This window comes from Protopterus annectens, chromosome 7.part1, assembly GCF_019279795.1.
Source record: "Protopterus annectens isolate FY-2018-M chromosome 7.part1, PAN1.0, whole genome shotgun sequence".
In the NCBI taxonomy this organism is placed as follows: domain Eukaryota; kingdom Metazoa; phylum Chordata; order Ceratodontiformes; family Protopteridae; genus Protopterus; species Protopterus annectens.
Window position 1 is genome coordinate 221,652,148 of NC_056740.1, and position 17,621 is coordinate 221,669,768.

Here is a 17,621-nt window from a genome sequence, read left to right on the forward strand (position 1 = left end):
GGATATGCTGAGTTTAATAGTAATAGATTTTCCCTATACCTTTTATGGGCTACAGTTAAACCAGTTCACCACTGACATCTTACAATATCTTTTCTGAGTTGTAGTAAGGTTTTTAAAACTACAAAAAACAAGTAATCTCTGTGGTATCCCCAAAGTCTCAAAACAACCCACTAAAGTGTAGTGGGTCTAAAAACAAAACAGTGTAAGAAACGTCTCTGTGTGGAAGATTTTCAGTCCATATATTTCTAGTTAATCACTGTATATTAATCGGATCAGACAATAGTAGTAGAAGTAGCGAACGTAAACTCGTCAAGTCAAAAAGTAATAATAGAAAATATATAATTCTACAGCATTACTAAGTATTCGAATGTAATCCAAGCAAGGCAGGCCGTCTGTTTCCAGTCGAAAATCCTTTATTAAGTACACAGACAAGCGATCCAAGTAAAACAAAAATAGAGTAATAATTTCCTCACAAGCTTTCTAAATATATATATACTTTTTATCAGGCATGGGGGTGGTTTATTGTGCTGTAAAACAAAGTGCTATTGGTACACATGTTAAATTCACATCCCTTCCCCCATCAGTGTGACATTCAAGCTGGTCCTGCCCTACCTAGTAGCTGTCATAATAATATATAGCCCTAATGTACTTTAATGGTACATCTTATTTAACCAAATTATTAAGTAGATTATTAAGTCTGAATATATGGTCTGAAAATCTTCCACATAAAGAACGTTTTTAAAACTAAATCCATGTAGGTTTTTTAGGATATCTAAGAAATAGGAACACATTTGTGACATCTGACTTTATTAAAATTCAATAAACAAATGCTTACCTTTGGAAATTTTAAATAGCTGAGAATAAGCACACTGCTGGAATTATTACTGAAACCTGATTTAAACCTACTGACTGGCAAGACAATATTCCAGAATGTTATTTTAGTCATAGGTCTTACAGCAAAATTAGAAGTGGTAGAGTCTACATGTATACTTAGTGTTCTAATCAAATAACTGGATATACAACCTTGTTTGAAATCAACAATACAATTGACTGTTTAGGCTTAACATTTAAAATTAAGCAAAATACAGTTTTGCTTGCAGATATTAATAGGTCCTTGAACAATAAATAAATATTAACTGATTTCTTACATAAATTTGACTGTGAATATCTGCCAGTGGTAAGCAAGCTAAACTTGCCTAATATTGATTTTAATGGTGAAAATTTGTACACAAGCTTTAGGAGACTAGTTCAATCATGTCTATCATATAAAAAATGCAACTCAGAAAACTGAAGTGGCTAGTATGGACTGAAAGATCCTTGATTCTATTTGCCTAAATTGACATTGTTTTAAGTATGATATGGATGTTGGACCTCCTTTTTAGGAAGTGACCATGTTGCCCTTCATTGTGATACACATTTAATATGTGTTCAGTCTGATGTTACAACAGCAAATTCCTAAATATAACCTCAGGCATATAATGAAGGTTTAAAGTAAGATATCAGTTTGATAGGGAGAAGAAAGCGTGAAAATAACTGGATAAGAATTAAAAGAAAACACTATTGAAAGAAAAAAGATGAGAATCAAAAATTGCTAAAGAAATGTATAGAAAGCTAATTATAGTTAACTGAGGCTGCAAAACCTTGGAGTAATTCATAAAATGCAAGATACTAAAAATGCCACTCCTGTTGGCTAGTCCCAACTGATCAGTCATATATTGTTATCCGTGTAAGGACAACAGTAATTTGTAGTGGAGTGGAAATAATTTTGACAGGTAGAATATGTCAGTGTGTTGCTATATTAGCTGAGATGGACATGGTTTTTGACATCATGATTGAAACGTAGCTTGTGCACACCTAACCTTGAATTACTGGTAACTACTAGTATCTTCACCAAGACAAGTTAAGTCACAGCCTTCCAACCTCCCTCCTCACAGCAATAAAAGCTAACATCAGTTAACCATTTCATACTATGAACCCTTCATTTGCCAACCTCACCACTGAACTCCCTCCTCTCCTGCACTTGTTCTTATAATGCCCCTCTTTTCACTTTAAGTTAATTACTAAAACAGACAGAGAAAAACTTCTAGAGAAGATTGGTTGCCTCTACTCCATTTGCATGGATATCTTTAGGCTTGGTAGCAAATTACTCAGCAAACCTCTTGCTTTCATCTTTAATGTAACTCCCACAACTAGTATTCTGCCTCACAGCTTTAGGCATACTCTTGTCATAGTTCTACTTAAAGCCTCAACCTCTTCCTTAACCATTGGCTTTTATCCTATCAATAACCTTTTCCTCATCACCAAAATTCTTAAGCGCATTTCTTAACTGTATTTCCAAGTACAACATTCTCAATCAGAGACAACACAGTTTCCATCTAAACTACCACTGCCATCTTCTCTGTTACTGATAATATCTACTCCAACATGGAGCAAGGTGAAATTACTGGAGCTATCTCTGTTGATCTAAGTAAGGCCTTTGACATGGCTGATCATTCCTTCTTGCTTCATAAACAAAGTCAAGCAGGCTTTTCCTAATGATGTCCTGCAGTAGTTCAAAAGTTATGTCTATAGTCACACTTGTACACCCAGGGGACTTAATAATACCCATATTTTAGGTTCATCTCAGAGAAGTGCCCTACAAGGCCTGTTATGGATCCACTTCTGTTTTCATTCTTCATTAATGATCTTCCTTGGGATCTCCCTCTCACCAGCTGTCTCCTCTACATTGGTAATATTGATCTCCTCAAAGGGAATATGACAACAAACTTCACATTGGTTTTATATGGATCTAGAAATGACTTCATGAAAATAGCCTAACGGTCAATATTTGAAAACTTCTGTAATACTACTTGGTTCTTCTTTATTCAACCATGTATAAACAGCATATCACTACTTCTAGTGCCTCTCAAAGAAAGTGGTGTTATTACCACAAGTATTACTATTTTTACAACTTCTCTAAATAATAAAGCAATTAAAACCAATTAATTAATACATAAAAGATAGTGTATCAAATTTTTCTAAGTAACTTCCCTGTCTAACCCTTAAGCACCAAAGTGACATACTTTAATTAAAAACAATATATATATATATATATATATATATATATATATATATATATATATATATATACTCTCCTTATCCAAAAGTCTTTGTTTAATTAAATATTTTTCAGTTTGTTTTACTTTAATCTGCAGCAAAATAGAAGCCAAAAGAAACATCAGAAATGTTATTATATTCTTTTAGCAAATGTTCACCTATAACTGTATTTAATTTACCCTGTCTTATGTCCCCAAGGTGCTCTTTTAATCTGTTACTAAACTTCCTTTTTATTTCACCGATATGGAACAACCCATAGAGACAAGTCAAGGCATATACTGCCCACTTTGTATTTCAAGAAAATATTTCCATAGGAGTATATGGTATACCATTTATTCGTGAAAAATGATTAACCACATTAAAATAAGCAGAACAGTTTTGATGTGGAAAAGTATCTCTGTTAACTACAGGTATTTCTATATTAATTTCTATGTTATATGTAAAATAGATATGTACCGATATATCAGATAACTTCCTGCCTTCTCTATATGAGATACTAGGAAGTTTCTGTATTAGCTTGGACATCTCAGCATCCTCCTTTATTATAGGCCAATTTTCCTTAATAAAATTAACTATTTCATGTGATAAAATATTAGATTAATTCCCAAATACACCTTCTGATTGGATATTCCCTGTTGATAATTCCATGTTTAGTTATGCTTTTTATAATAAATTCATGGAATTAAACCTAATACCTCTTCCTGGGTAAGTTTGCTAACGTTATTGTAAGCAGTATATATCCAGTGTTCACTATTATGACCTTTAGTAAATACATCCATTATATTTTGTATTCCTTCCACAAAAATCTTGTTTATAACCGCACAGTCATGTAGGTCTTAACATTTCACCATAAGTTAAAAAGTTAATTAAGTGAGTGGGTTGGAGATTAGTACTGTTTGCATAATCAAAATTCCTATTGGTTTATGATATAATTTAGTCTGTATCTTACCATCACTTGATGTAAAAAAAAGTAACGTTCAAATAATTAATTACATCACATGAAACATTACCTACAAATTTTAAATTAATGTTATTTTATTTAAATGTGAAATAACTAATTCAACTGCTGCTTTTCTTTTTATACTTACATCTCGTATTAGACTATTTTCCTTTCATAAATATGTTGAAACCCAAATTCAAAAAGTGTTAGCTCAACTAAAACTATTCTACAGGATTCCTCATCTTTTTATTGTAAAAGCTGGATGAACCATAGTCATTAATATACTTCTGCCAAAGCTTGAATATGGTTTGCCCATAATACCCATGAGCTCATCACACAATACCACTCAGCTCCAAAAAGCTGAAAAAAATTAAATTTTGGGATTCATTCAGCTCTCTAGTAAATTAGAAAACCATTGCCTTACTCTTAACAAAAGAAAATGGCTACCAGCATGTGACAGAGCTGTCCTTCTTAATACGCTCACCTATAAACTTCTTGTACAAACATACTGCCTTCGCTGCTTAATGAATTGTGCATTAAACTACTTAAGTAATTTTAATTCTCTTCTTCTCTTCTTCTTTCTAGGCCTCCCCTTACACTTGGCACCTGTAAAAGATCCTTCTCCAAACTTGCTCCTGTCTGTTGGAACACCCTAAATGTGGCCATCAATCAATCAGATAATCTTATTTCTATCAAACAGTCTCTCTATTTTAACTTACTTGATGAAAACAAATGTAATTTCTTTGGGGTCTATATTATGAAGCCAAACAATAAAAAGAGCGAACGCTCTTTTATAGAACATTAAAAGTCGAAAGCACTGAATGCCGAAAACACACGGAACTGAGATTTTTTTTCCCAGGGAAAAAAAAATTGCTGGGCTGTTTTCGGGAGTTTGTCATTTCCTCCACTGTACTGCAATCCTGGAGTTGATATATTTAAGTAGGGGGTGTGAGGGGCACAGCCCCCCACATCGGGGGTGGGGTGGGTGAAGCCCCCCAGTTTATTTTGTGTTTACATTTGTTTTTTGTTTTTGTTTTGCAGAGCAGCGATTTTTTTTCTCCAGGGGAAAAAAAAATCACTGGGTCGTTTTCGAGACTTTGCCATTTCCTCCATTGTAGTGCAATCTCAGAGTTGGTATATTTAAGTGGGGGGTGTGAGGGGTACAGCCCCTCACAACAGGGGTGTGGTGGGTGAAGCCCCCCACTTTATTTTGTGTTTAGATTTGTTTTTTTTTTGTTTTTTTGTTTTGCGGAGCAGCGATTTTTTTCCCTGGGAAAAAAATTGCTGTTCCATGTGTGCGACATTTACTGCTTTCAGTTTTTAGTGTTCGATAAAAGAGCATTCACTCTTTTTATCGTTTGATGTCATGATATAGACCCATTTCTTTGGAGATACTGGTTAGTATACTTTTATTGCCTCACTTTTCATTAATATCCAGGTGTTAGTTAATAAACATTTATTGTCTCATCTATCATCAGTATCCACATTTGTATCTCTCCTTTATCTCTAGACTTGGGAAATATCTCTCTCTGTTTATCTTTAGACTTGGGAAACAGTATACAAAGGGGTGATGGTGTTGGGAAAAAGAGAAAAAGTGGAAAGAAACAGGACAGATGGAAAAGAAAAATAAAAGAAAAAAGTTTCTTTTCATCTCTTCTCCATATACTGGGCTCAGCTACATTGACTATATTGATTGCCCTTTATAAATGTTACTTTACTTGGTAATTTTTGTACATATAGTTCTGTGTATTACACTTTGCACTATGTTTTGCAAATGTCTATGATGCATTTTATGCATACTTGTACTACTTATTTTATTTTTTTAAATTACTTGTTTACATCATTTGCATTTTCAATGTTTTTGTATTTGAGTGCAATCAATTTTTACTGTTTGTATTTTGTTTTTGCCTCTTCAGCCTGGGTTGTGGCTGAAAGGGGTCCTAGGACCAGCCCACTTGCCAGGTTAACAAATGCTAAAGTAAATGAATAATTTTTAACTATACATTGTCACCCTCCTGCAGTGAACTCCCTACTCCTTTCCATGTGGGGTGAGAACTGATCATAGGAGGCTATCACCCAGGCAGTCATTTTTTATTTTATATTAAACCTAAAATACTGTCCAACAGCTGATGTTTATGATTGCAGATGCAAGAGCCAACACGTCTTTCCTTGCAGGTGTGCATGTTCGTGCACATGACCATGAAAGTTACCATATAAATGTGCCTTGGCAGAACAAAGCATTCATTCCAAACTATGTGCTGTATTTCAAGCACTTTACTCGACATCAGGTGCCAGTACTATAGTGAGATGGGCTACCTCTCTCCTCAAGATGGACCAGCTGATGTTGGCTGTTCACTCCCATATTCCCCTAAAAAATATCTCCATTGCACAAGCTACTGATTGATCTTGGGTCATCTCAGACATAGTCGAGGCTTCATCCCTCCATGCCATGGAGTTGGGACTTAGTCAGTTCTCACTTAAGGTGTTGTATCTTTTGGCATGAGTAAGGTGGAAGAGCAAGAGACAGTAAAGACAAATTTAGGTCTACATTGCTGAAACATGAATGCTATAGAGAATAACAGAATTTGTCTCATCTGCAAACTTTCAGCTTGTAAGTCAAAGCAATCGATAGAATGAAAGCAAAGCGTTGTGAGGTTCAGAACTACAATAAAGCTTGAAAAAGATAATGGCGAAGAGCAGGCAGGTTGCTTAAATTGTGCACTGGGAAATGAGGAAGAGAACATTTTCAAAGCCATTGGACCTGAGCAAGACAGCATTAAAGTGAACTTTGCTGTACTGTTAAAGAGGTTTGATGAGTATTTATTTTTTATTCCTTTTTTATTTTCTTTCTAGGTTCTTTTCCCCATCTGTCTGCTTACCATCATGTCTTCCCCTATGAGACTCAGGCCCATTCATTCCCTAGTAGTGGGGAATCTCTAGATTTGTTATTGCGACAGCTATTGGGAGGGACAATCATTCAACTGACACCTGTCAGTTTGTTAGCATTCTTGCTGGTATCATGGCAATGAGAACATTTTTTGTGTAAGTCCTTAACCCTATCTCTGAATAGGGAACAGACTAGCCACATCACTGCAGGGACTCACAATGCCCTACCCTGCAACTCTATGTTCCTGTTCAGTTACTAATGATGGGTACCACTAAGCAGTGGCTTTCTGAGGCATAAGCCCATCCTGAGGACACTCATTACAATGCCACCCCTCTTCTGATGGATTGTGGCTGTAAATGGCCTGTACTACACTAGCTCCCCATAGTGGACACATTCAATCCTCCCCTGATAGTGTCAAGTGCCTGAGATGCTAACTAAACTCAGGTTGCTTGGACCTGTGGTTAGGGCTTTATCTCTATGCTACCACTGCTGTCATTTGATGAATATTTCTGCCCTAAAGGAACTTTAATACATGGGCATGCTTGTTTTTTATTAAAGAGTGCACAGACCAGGCAAAAAAGTAAATACTTTTAGCACAGTTTTCTACAAGCTCTCACACCATTCCAACTTTGTTGCAAATGAGTTGAGAACATTCATGCCTGCATTAGCGTGGGCATCACAGACAAAGCAATCTCTTGCAAACTGCAGTTATTAATGGCACACCTCCCACTAGCAACATCTTTATAGCCAGATCAACTGTCTGAAGAGATTGTACACCAGTTTAGCATAAGAAGAAGTTATAAGCACAGTGCAGTAAGTTTTATGGACAGGGGAGGGCAAAAGATAAAATTGTAAATGTTGCAGACAGAAATTAAAGAAATATGGAAGATGGGGGGGGGGATACAGCATAAAAAGTTTTGGTTTCTTTATTTATGATTTATAACAACATTAATCATACTGAGCAAGGCTCTTTTAAGGGGGACCTAGGGAGAAAAGCATCACATGATGCAAGAGACATAACCAAACAAATAAAACAGGAAGCAATGCTTATAGTTGTACAATTAATAGTATGAATGTGATTGCTACAACAAATACATAGACAGCAGAGATTACCAGAAACACATTAGATGGATTTAGGTGGATACATTAACTGAGTGCAACAATGCCATAGATGTGATATAGTGATAGAGGACTTGTATGCAGCCATTTGTTAGGCAGTTGTAACTTACAAGCAATGCGTTGATTTCTGAAGACATATTGCACTAGATTACATTGTTACTGCAGTGTACATCCTAACATAATTTCATATTCTGTCCACACTCTACACTATTTTAGTTACCTTATTCATGCCAAGCATATGTTATTATCACATTAATATATTGTCTGTTACTGATGTTATGCTAAGACAATCTTGCTAGTCTATTATCGCCTGCTCTGAACTCTCTCCTGTTCTAATCCACCCACTAACCTCCCTTCCACTGACTGTTTCTTCTCTTCCAGCTGCCCAGAGCTAAATCAACTGTGTGCTTACCTAGGTTTGGATCGCATAGACTAGTTCCTAATCTCAAGCACCTTCCCTGCAGAGCACCCAATACTTGTCCATATGAGCCTACAAAGTGACATTTCAAGCCAATAGTGGCTATCTAATCAGAAAACAACATAGGTTTTTGATATCTTTATACTGTGTGACCATTATCTGCAAACAAAAGTGGCATGCACACTGACCAGGTAGGTCTAGTAGACCCCCCTCCCACCTCCCATATTGCTAAATTGGCCTTTTGTATTGTTATTTGTTTTCACACTGTGCAGTATTCCTTTATAAAGTACTTAAGGAAAATGCATATAGTTAATATCACCCTATTGCTGTACAATATACCCTTTTTAAACAAAAGGTTTCCACAAAATACCCCATACAGTTAACAGTAGCTGAAGCTCTGGCACTGACCTGCAGTGCATTACTATAGCTGCCTGGCTGATTGTCTTCAGAACACTCTTAATCCGCCTGGTTTCTGCCCGCTCTGTTCACCCTTCAGGCTCACTCCACTACCCTACCCTACCCCTAATTCCCACACATCCCCACTACTCCCAAATTTACCTCTACCTAGCCACACTCCACATTCTGACCAGCCAATTACCATCAATTAGACCCATCCCCTACCACTGCAACAATTATCCCATCATGTCCTATCTCCTCCCCTATATTCTCTTCCCAACCAACTCCTATCAAAGCCAATCTTGTGCCCCACCTTAAACATACTCCCTCATTCTTCTTCAATTCACTCTTACCCATACACTTAGCCTTGCTACCTAACGTCTCTTTGTAAAACCTAAAACCTAAGCCTCATTATCACCAATATTCCCACATTCCCCCTCAAACCATACCACCACAACATCAAAATACACTATGTCACAATCACCCCAACATTCATCATTAAAAATCCTATCTCTCCACACAGCTAACTTAATCACACTAACCTTCCTCTACCTCCTAACAAACTTCCACTCTCTTATCATCAATCTACACACTCACTACTCCAAAACTACTAGCCCACAGCTCAAAACTCCCATTAGCAACACCTATATTGCACAAAACCTGCACAACATTATCCACATAGGCTATTATCCTCTCAAATATCACATAATCAGCTTCAAAGCTGAAGCTCTCCTCATAAACCACAAACTACTATTTAAATACATTAAAAAACTATATTCAACATACTATCACAATTACAACTAAGTGGTGATATCCACCCCAACCCTGGTCCCCAAATCAATCAAGAAATACACTCTATCCTACTTCTTAACATAAATCTAAGAAGTATATTAAATAAAGTTAATGACCTCCATGCTCTGCTAGACTTATACTCCCCTGACATTACCATTCTGACTGAAACCTAGCACAAACCACATATCAAAAACAATGAAATCCAACCCCCTTGGATATAACCTATACCAACATGACCATCAAATTAAATATGGAGGAATGGTAGCCATAATGTTCAAACAAAACCTAGCAGCAGAACTCATTAACACAAATCTTTCCTCATTTAACAATGCCAAAATACATCTCAGTAAGCTAAACATTCATGAAAAACAAAATCTTGATCATACATCCCCCCAGAACAAAACTCAACTACAGTTGAAGACAATCTTCACTGGCTATCATCAACCTGCCACCAAGAAACCATCATAATGGAAGACCTCTATACTGACTGGACCACCTATGACTCCAGTAACCACTCTAACTTTATAAACCTGCACGGCTTCTCCCAACTCATACAAGAACCCACCAGAATAGATAAAACTTCTAACAGACACTCAATTCTAGACTGGACCCTCACTAACAACAAATCTCCCACATCCCTCCAAACAGGGTGCCTCCACAATAGCATAGTGACCACTTGTCCACTTATTTGCTCAGACATAATCTTAGGCCACCTAAACAATCCATCTCCCAACTAATCCATAATAAAAAGATATTTAATACCCAAACATTTCATTCCCCACTCCAACAAATAAATTGGTCTCCTTTAAAAACCCTTCCATTAAGATGCTGCCGTACAACACTTTAACACTACCTTCCTAGACATCTTAAACAGCCTAGCCCCTTGTAGATCTGCTAGAATAAAAAAAAAAATCACCATTCACCTTGACTAACAAACACCAAAGACTTACTAAAACAAAGGGACAAGGCATGGATGCGCTGGTTAACCAACAGAAGCCAGGATAACCTGCTCTTCTACAAACAGCTTAGAAATAAAGCTAAATCCCAAATAAAAGCAGATAAAAAACACACTACATCACTGCGCAACAACAGCACCCAAACAACCTAAAACAATTCTGGTCCACCATAAATAAACTCCTTCATCCTGGCAACACCACCATCCCTACACCCACCACATCCCCCTCAGGTAACAGCATTGCAACACAGTTCAATTCCTTCTTCATCAACTCAATATACTGTCTTATCAAATACAACCAAAATACCTCACCCAAGATCCCAGACATCAATAGTAATAGCACAAACATCTTCTCCTTAAAGTGTGTTTCAAATAACACCATAAACAAACTTCTTAAAAAAACTCAAATCTACCAGCCTAGTCGCTGACAATCTCCCATCAAAAGTCTTCAAAACTGCTGCAAAAGCTATTGCATACCCCATATCCATCCTCATCAACTGCTCTATCACCAAAAACTATGTCCCCCTAATCTGGAAAATCTCCTTCATCACTCCCCTACTTAAAGGTAGAAATGCTACAGAACTCGGTAATTACTGACCCATCACCATCCTTTCACCTCTCTCCAAAATACTTGAAAAATGCATTTACACTCATTTACTAAGTCACCTTCTATCCAACAACCTCCTCTCTTGCACACAACATGGTTTTTGCCCCCACCATAGCACCAGAACAGCTCTCCTCAGTTTCACCAACACTGTAAGTCACCACAGAAACCAAAACAGACTTGTATCTGCCATCTTTCTAGACCTCTCCAAGGCTTTTGATACAGTTTCACACCAGAAACTACTGTCAGAGCTAGCCACCTTAAACCTTAACCATTCCACCCTAACATGGTTCCACAGCTACCTAACCAAACATCAACAAGCTGCTAGCTGGGAACAGGAGCTATCATCTCTACTCCCTGGTAAGATAGGAGTCTCTCAAGGTTCCATACTACGCCCCCCTACTCTTCAACATATTCACTAACCAACTGCACAGATCCACCCCACTTGCCTCAGTTATCCAATACCCCTATGACTCTACCCTCATATGCAATGCATCCTCCCCCACACAGCTACAGGACATCACACAACAATCCGTCTCCAAAGTAGAATCTTGGCTAAATAAAGCTAACCTTATTCTGAACCCAAACAAGACCAACCTGATGCTTTTTCTCCCCAGCAAATCACCCATACCTCCAACCTCTTTTCACATACATTCCTCATATAACACCACCTCCCAAACCAAGCTACTAAGTGTGACAATCGATAACAAACTGAAATCTGACATTCACTTATCTCAATCCATTAAAAAAAGCCATATCAAACTAGACTGTTTCTACCGTATTAAGCCATTCCTTACAAAGCAATCCAGACTAGACATCACCAGAACTCACCTCCTATCCACTCTACTATACACCTCCCCCATCCTCACCAGCCTTAGCAAAACTGAACTTACCAAACTCAAATCCTGCTACAACAAAATAGCTAGGTTTGCCACAAACTCCCCCCACAGGTCCCACCACTGCTCCTTCGTACAACAATTAAAATGGTTAGAACTCCCCCAACACCTAACCTACACCCAACTCATCATCACCCATCACTTATTATTCCAGCCAGACAGGACTCCAGCCTTACAACAAATACTCCAACCATATACTAACACTCAACAAATCTGATCTCAGCATAAAACCCTCCTACATTCTCTAAAAGCAACAACAAGGCTGGTTATACCCTCTGCTCCCACCATATTTCCAAAACCTGGAACTCTATTCTCCAACATATTTTAAACATTACAACTCCAACCTAATTCAAGAAACAGCTAAAAGACCACCTGTATAGCAACTGGATTTGCTCCTGCATTAGCCCTGGCTAATACCTCCCCTGCATGTCTTTTTCCCCAACCCACATTTCTTCCCCCTAGAACTATCCCTTTCTGAAAACCCCTACTACGATGCCAGACATCTCTCCCTCTTCAACCCCCCCTCCTCTTTCTCAATCTATACTAACCAGACTAACAAAACTAAACCTGCAACAGTCTTTAAAATCATCAAAATGTTATTTAGTAAACATAAGCTACTATCGCCCTGGTACACATATCTAACTACCCTTAAACGCCAACTATGTAAACAAAACTATGTAAACAGTGCCTGTGATACTATATATGTCAATATATACTGTTACTTAATCCTGTGATATTAATGAAATGTCGCTGATGTTAATGTACATTTGTACTTGTCTTGCTATATAAATGTACTTGTTATTGTTATATCAAAGTCTATGTATATTTTAGTTTTGGAGCTTTTCTGTCCAGGCCTCCGCTGAAAATAGGCTTGCACCCAGATGGACTATCCTGGTAAACAAATGTAAATTAAATAAATAAAAATAAAAATTAGATAACAGTATTAGACACTATATACAATTATACAAATAAGTCTGCCATATTTGATATGATAGCAGAGATCACAGCATTCCTCATCAGTGTTGTATTTAGAGATTAGTAGTTGATCAGTAATTCACATTCTGCTGTCATGAACAGATAAGACACAGAATACAGCTTGCTTGTAGCAGGTCATCAGTGTTTAAGTTCACAGGTTCATAAGTGCATAGGTGTGTACTAGGCAAATGACCACAAGGGCCTTTTTAAGCCTAGCCATGCATCCTAAATCTCTGACAAGTTCTGGTATCTTTGATAAGTGTAAGCAGGGGCCTGGGAGATGAACCATTTACAGGCTGCCTGTGTCCATTAGAGACGTGGGTGCCGAACCAGGGATGAATTTCTTGTTTCCCATCCAATTGTCAAAGTTACACTTGAATTGGGTTAGGGAGGAACTGTCTTTCACATGGATGGGCAGCCTGTGTCAGAGAAAGTATAGTCTCTGGAATACACACCTGTCTCTCCAGCATGTCTTCACAGGCAAGGTTCAATTCTTTAAAATGGGTAATTCTGGTGCTGTTTGTTTTGCAGATATGCAGGAGGTCCATCAGGGTGAGGTTTGACAGTACCTTGTATGCCAGGTATAGATCTCCCCTTAACAGCCTGTAGGAGGCAGAACACAGGGATAGGGCAAGGTAACCAACCGTCCCATTTTTTCCGAGACAGTCCCAGTTTGGAAGTCTCTGTCCCAGAATCCCAAATGTTGTCTTTGGGATGCAGAAATGTCCCAGTTTAGACCCCAACCCCATGTGTAAAAAAACTGGAACAGGAGTTGTGGAAAGATGACGACTGCCTTAGCGCAGGAACTAGATTTCCTATGTGACTACTTGGCTTCTGGCACATGCCCATTGCGGTAGCAGAGTGGTTAGTCATTGCTCTCTTCCAGGATCTGCAAAGTGGGGATTTTCAATGTGTAAGAAGCTTAACTGTCACCTTAACATTTGGGAATGTCCATTAGTTATTTGCCTCAACTGGATAAAGTTTATATTTGTATTTGAAAAGCTGACATGTTAGATAAAGAGGTATAACTGAGAGATTTTCAGATGTATGTGCAGCAACATTTGTCTTGCTATGTTGATCTTTTGAGATGTGTTAAAATGGAGATCTCTTGCAGTATAGCTGTAGCATCCTTTATAATGTTTTTCTTTTATCTAGCACTTTTCTGTGTTGATATTTTATTTTAACAAAGTGTTATTAAATGTAAACTTATATAATTTTAATAAACAGTAACATTATGTATTACTAACTAGTGGCACAGTTATAAAACTAATTGGGAAGTCTAGTGGATGCATTGTATACAGACTTAATTAAGGCTTTTGATACAGTGCCTTAGTGGAAGGTAATAGGATGTAAGAATGAGATTGAAGTGCTTAGAAAACTAAAAGGCCAGCTAAGAGCTGATAAGAGGCCAAGGGCAGTGGTTAGAAGTGAGGAGGGGGAACTCTGTAGCTATGTCTGAGTGATTTTCTGTGGCTTCACTTTATTTACATTTGGACTTGATCATTGATATTTCTGTGTATATCCAGTCTGTTGACTGATTTTAAGATTGGAGTGATAAGTGTCTCTGTTTGCAAAATTGGTAGGAACGTGAATGCTTGAGTTCAGTTAAATAACACAAAGGCAGTACACTTTGTGTTGAATTTGGAGGCATTTTGTTATTAGAAATTCTAGGGTGAATGGAGGGGAAAAATGTCTAAATCTTATATTCAGGCTTAACCATTTTGTGTAGTGAGAGAGTGGTTTAACAGATCAACAGAATGTGGATTAACAGTAATTCCATGAGTGGGATAACAGTAACAAGAAAATTAAGGATAATAGCACACAATGTCGACTATTATTTTGCATGAGGGGACAGTCTCTGTCCCACATGCCAACTCCCTCACAGTTACAAATAAAGTACCTGTGAGACTGCACAGCCTTCTGGCAAGTCACAACTGTCTTATCACCACAACTACACAGTTTCACTGTTCTTTAAAACTTGAGTTTATTACATTTTTTGACTAATCTTGTTGTATGTGCTGGTACCAATCCTGGCATCCAGCAGAATGCTGAGATGCATGACTAAGATGAAGATGATGTCCTTTTATTCTAGATGATTGCATTTAGATGCACTTAGCATGAAAGACCTTTTTTTTCCTATAAACAGGTTGCAACTTAAGTGCCCTGGTTTAGGTCCTGTAACAAAATGGTCACCTTGGAATAGGGCCTTGAGCTGGTCTGCACAGGACATGTTACTTACTCCTGTATTCTTTTAGTGATGAACCTCTGTGGGCATTCCAGTTGTTGGATGTGCCTAGCTAGGTCTGATGAATGCCGAATACAGTGGAACAATGACCTCCTTGGACCTAGAAGCCATATGTTTCCCTATAAGTTACACAAAATAGAATGATTTCCTAACTACTCTAGACACATGATGGTCAAAGGCTAGATTACTGTATATTTGTGTCCTCAAGTCCCTGAATACTTGGTCAGCTCTTAGGGGTGTATTGTCAATATGACAGTTAGCAGGGGGTGATGATTTCCTGATGGATACTGTTATGTTTTTCTTTGTATTTAGTTTTAGTCCATGGCTGTGACACAAGTTATTTGTCTGTGTCAGCCCTTTCTGGAGAACATTTGTGTTGGTGGGGAAATTTTATGACTGATCATAATTTGCAATCATCTGCAAATTTAGTTAGCCAGAGGCCCTTGACATTGACCTTGACTTAAGAGAAGTAAAGTAAATGGAAAAAAGTGGTACCAGGACTGATCCCTGAGGGACTCCACTTATAATTGGCTTCTTTGTTGAAGTGGACTCCCCAGCTAAGGGGAGTCTGGCAGTTAGCACACCTAAAGAAACCCCAATCCCTCTGAGCTACATGCTCTAGGGACCTAAACCCTGTCACCACAATAAAGAGGACATGCTGGAGGGATAGATTCCTGTCCCAGAGACTTCCCATACTCTGGAACAAGCTATCCATCTATGTCAAGCAAAGTTCCTCATTAGCACTCTTGATTGGAAATAGGAAATACACTCCTGGGATCACTACGGTGGCTCTGCTCAACAGGTGCACAGGAAACTAACTTTCTTGGTGGCGTAAGTCAGTGATCCTTGTTGGCTAGGCTTACTTAGGCCCTTGGGCCGATAGCCTAGTACCTACCTATGAACCTATGAGTTGTTAAGGAGCTACTTTTTGTGGTACAGAGCTTTTCTTCCTCAGACTTTATTTACCTTCTGTGTGACTTTGAGCAAGTCACTTAACCACACAGTACTTTGACACAACTGGAAATAAGAGCTAGGCTCAGATGATCTTAACTACATGTCTAGTAGTTACCTATGAAACTGTGAACCTATGACTGAGAGGTAAGACCGTACTAGCCTCTCTATGACCAGGCTGAGAATTTAGTCTGTATTGAATGTCATAGATCAAATGATATAATTTTAATTCACCACCTAGTGGGTATGTTGTGAAGCAGGTTGGGTCTCTATCTATTCAGATGAAAGTATTAGAGTGGAGGAAATGGGTATTGATGAGAGTGTTAAGAATTAGGTATTGTAAAACAACCTTATTAAAAATAAACCTAAGATGCTTATTTTAAATAATGCCCTTGTATAATAGCAACAGCAATGGTAGGGATGTATGTAATTCATATTTTCAGTCACAAAGGGGGAGAGTTCTAGCTGGAGTCATCTTCATGACCAAACAATACCCCCTCATAAGAGAAATATAAATCACCTGCTGCCCGCCATAGTCTCTGCTTAAATAAAATATAGGAAGCGCAGTGGACAATCGTTGTTGTCATTTCCTCTTTTTACTACTTTACACTTCCTCATTTGTTGGCCGCAGAAGTACTTCCCAAATGAAGTTGAAAAGACAGTGCAAGTTGGAGTAATGTACTCTTCCTGAAATTAGTACATAATTCCTTTGGAATTGCCTAGGGGGCTCCATCTTACTTGCAATGCTGAGAGGTAAAAATGTTGTTTCTATATGTTAAAGTTACCTTGGTGGGATGGGGTGGGGTGAAAGGTGAACTGATCAAAAAGTATGTTTTAAACTTGCCAGACACTTTGTTCTCACACAGTTCTCAAAACTTCACCCATAATTCCATTTCATTGCAGCTAACTTCTGCATTCTTTTTAAGGACTGTGGCTGTGGTGATTGATAATATCAAGCAAGTTGTTCATATCTGCTCTTGACAGAATGAATGTTACTGTGACTGGTCATTTGTTTATTTAAGGGAGTCATAGCAAATACAGTGAAACAGATGATTTACTTGTGTTTTATTTATAAGTTTTGCACATATGGATTCACTTTGAGCCACACACTTACACCAAAACTTTCAGTACTTGATATTTATCCGTGCTTTTTATATTCTATATTGAATCTCGTTTCTTTCTGCTCCACAGTCCGTCAGTGACTTTAGAATTACTGAGTGAGATTCATAAAAATTTGAAGCACATTGTGCAGATTTAAATTCTTTTAATCACATGTTCCCTGACCTAGGAGCAGTTAAGAGAAACAAATTGCTCTGAGACTGTGTACTTTCAGTACTGCACACAGAG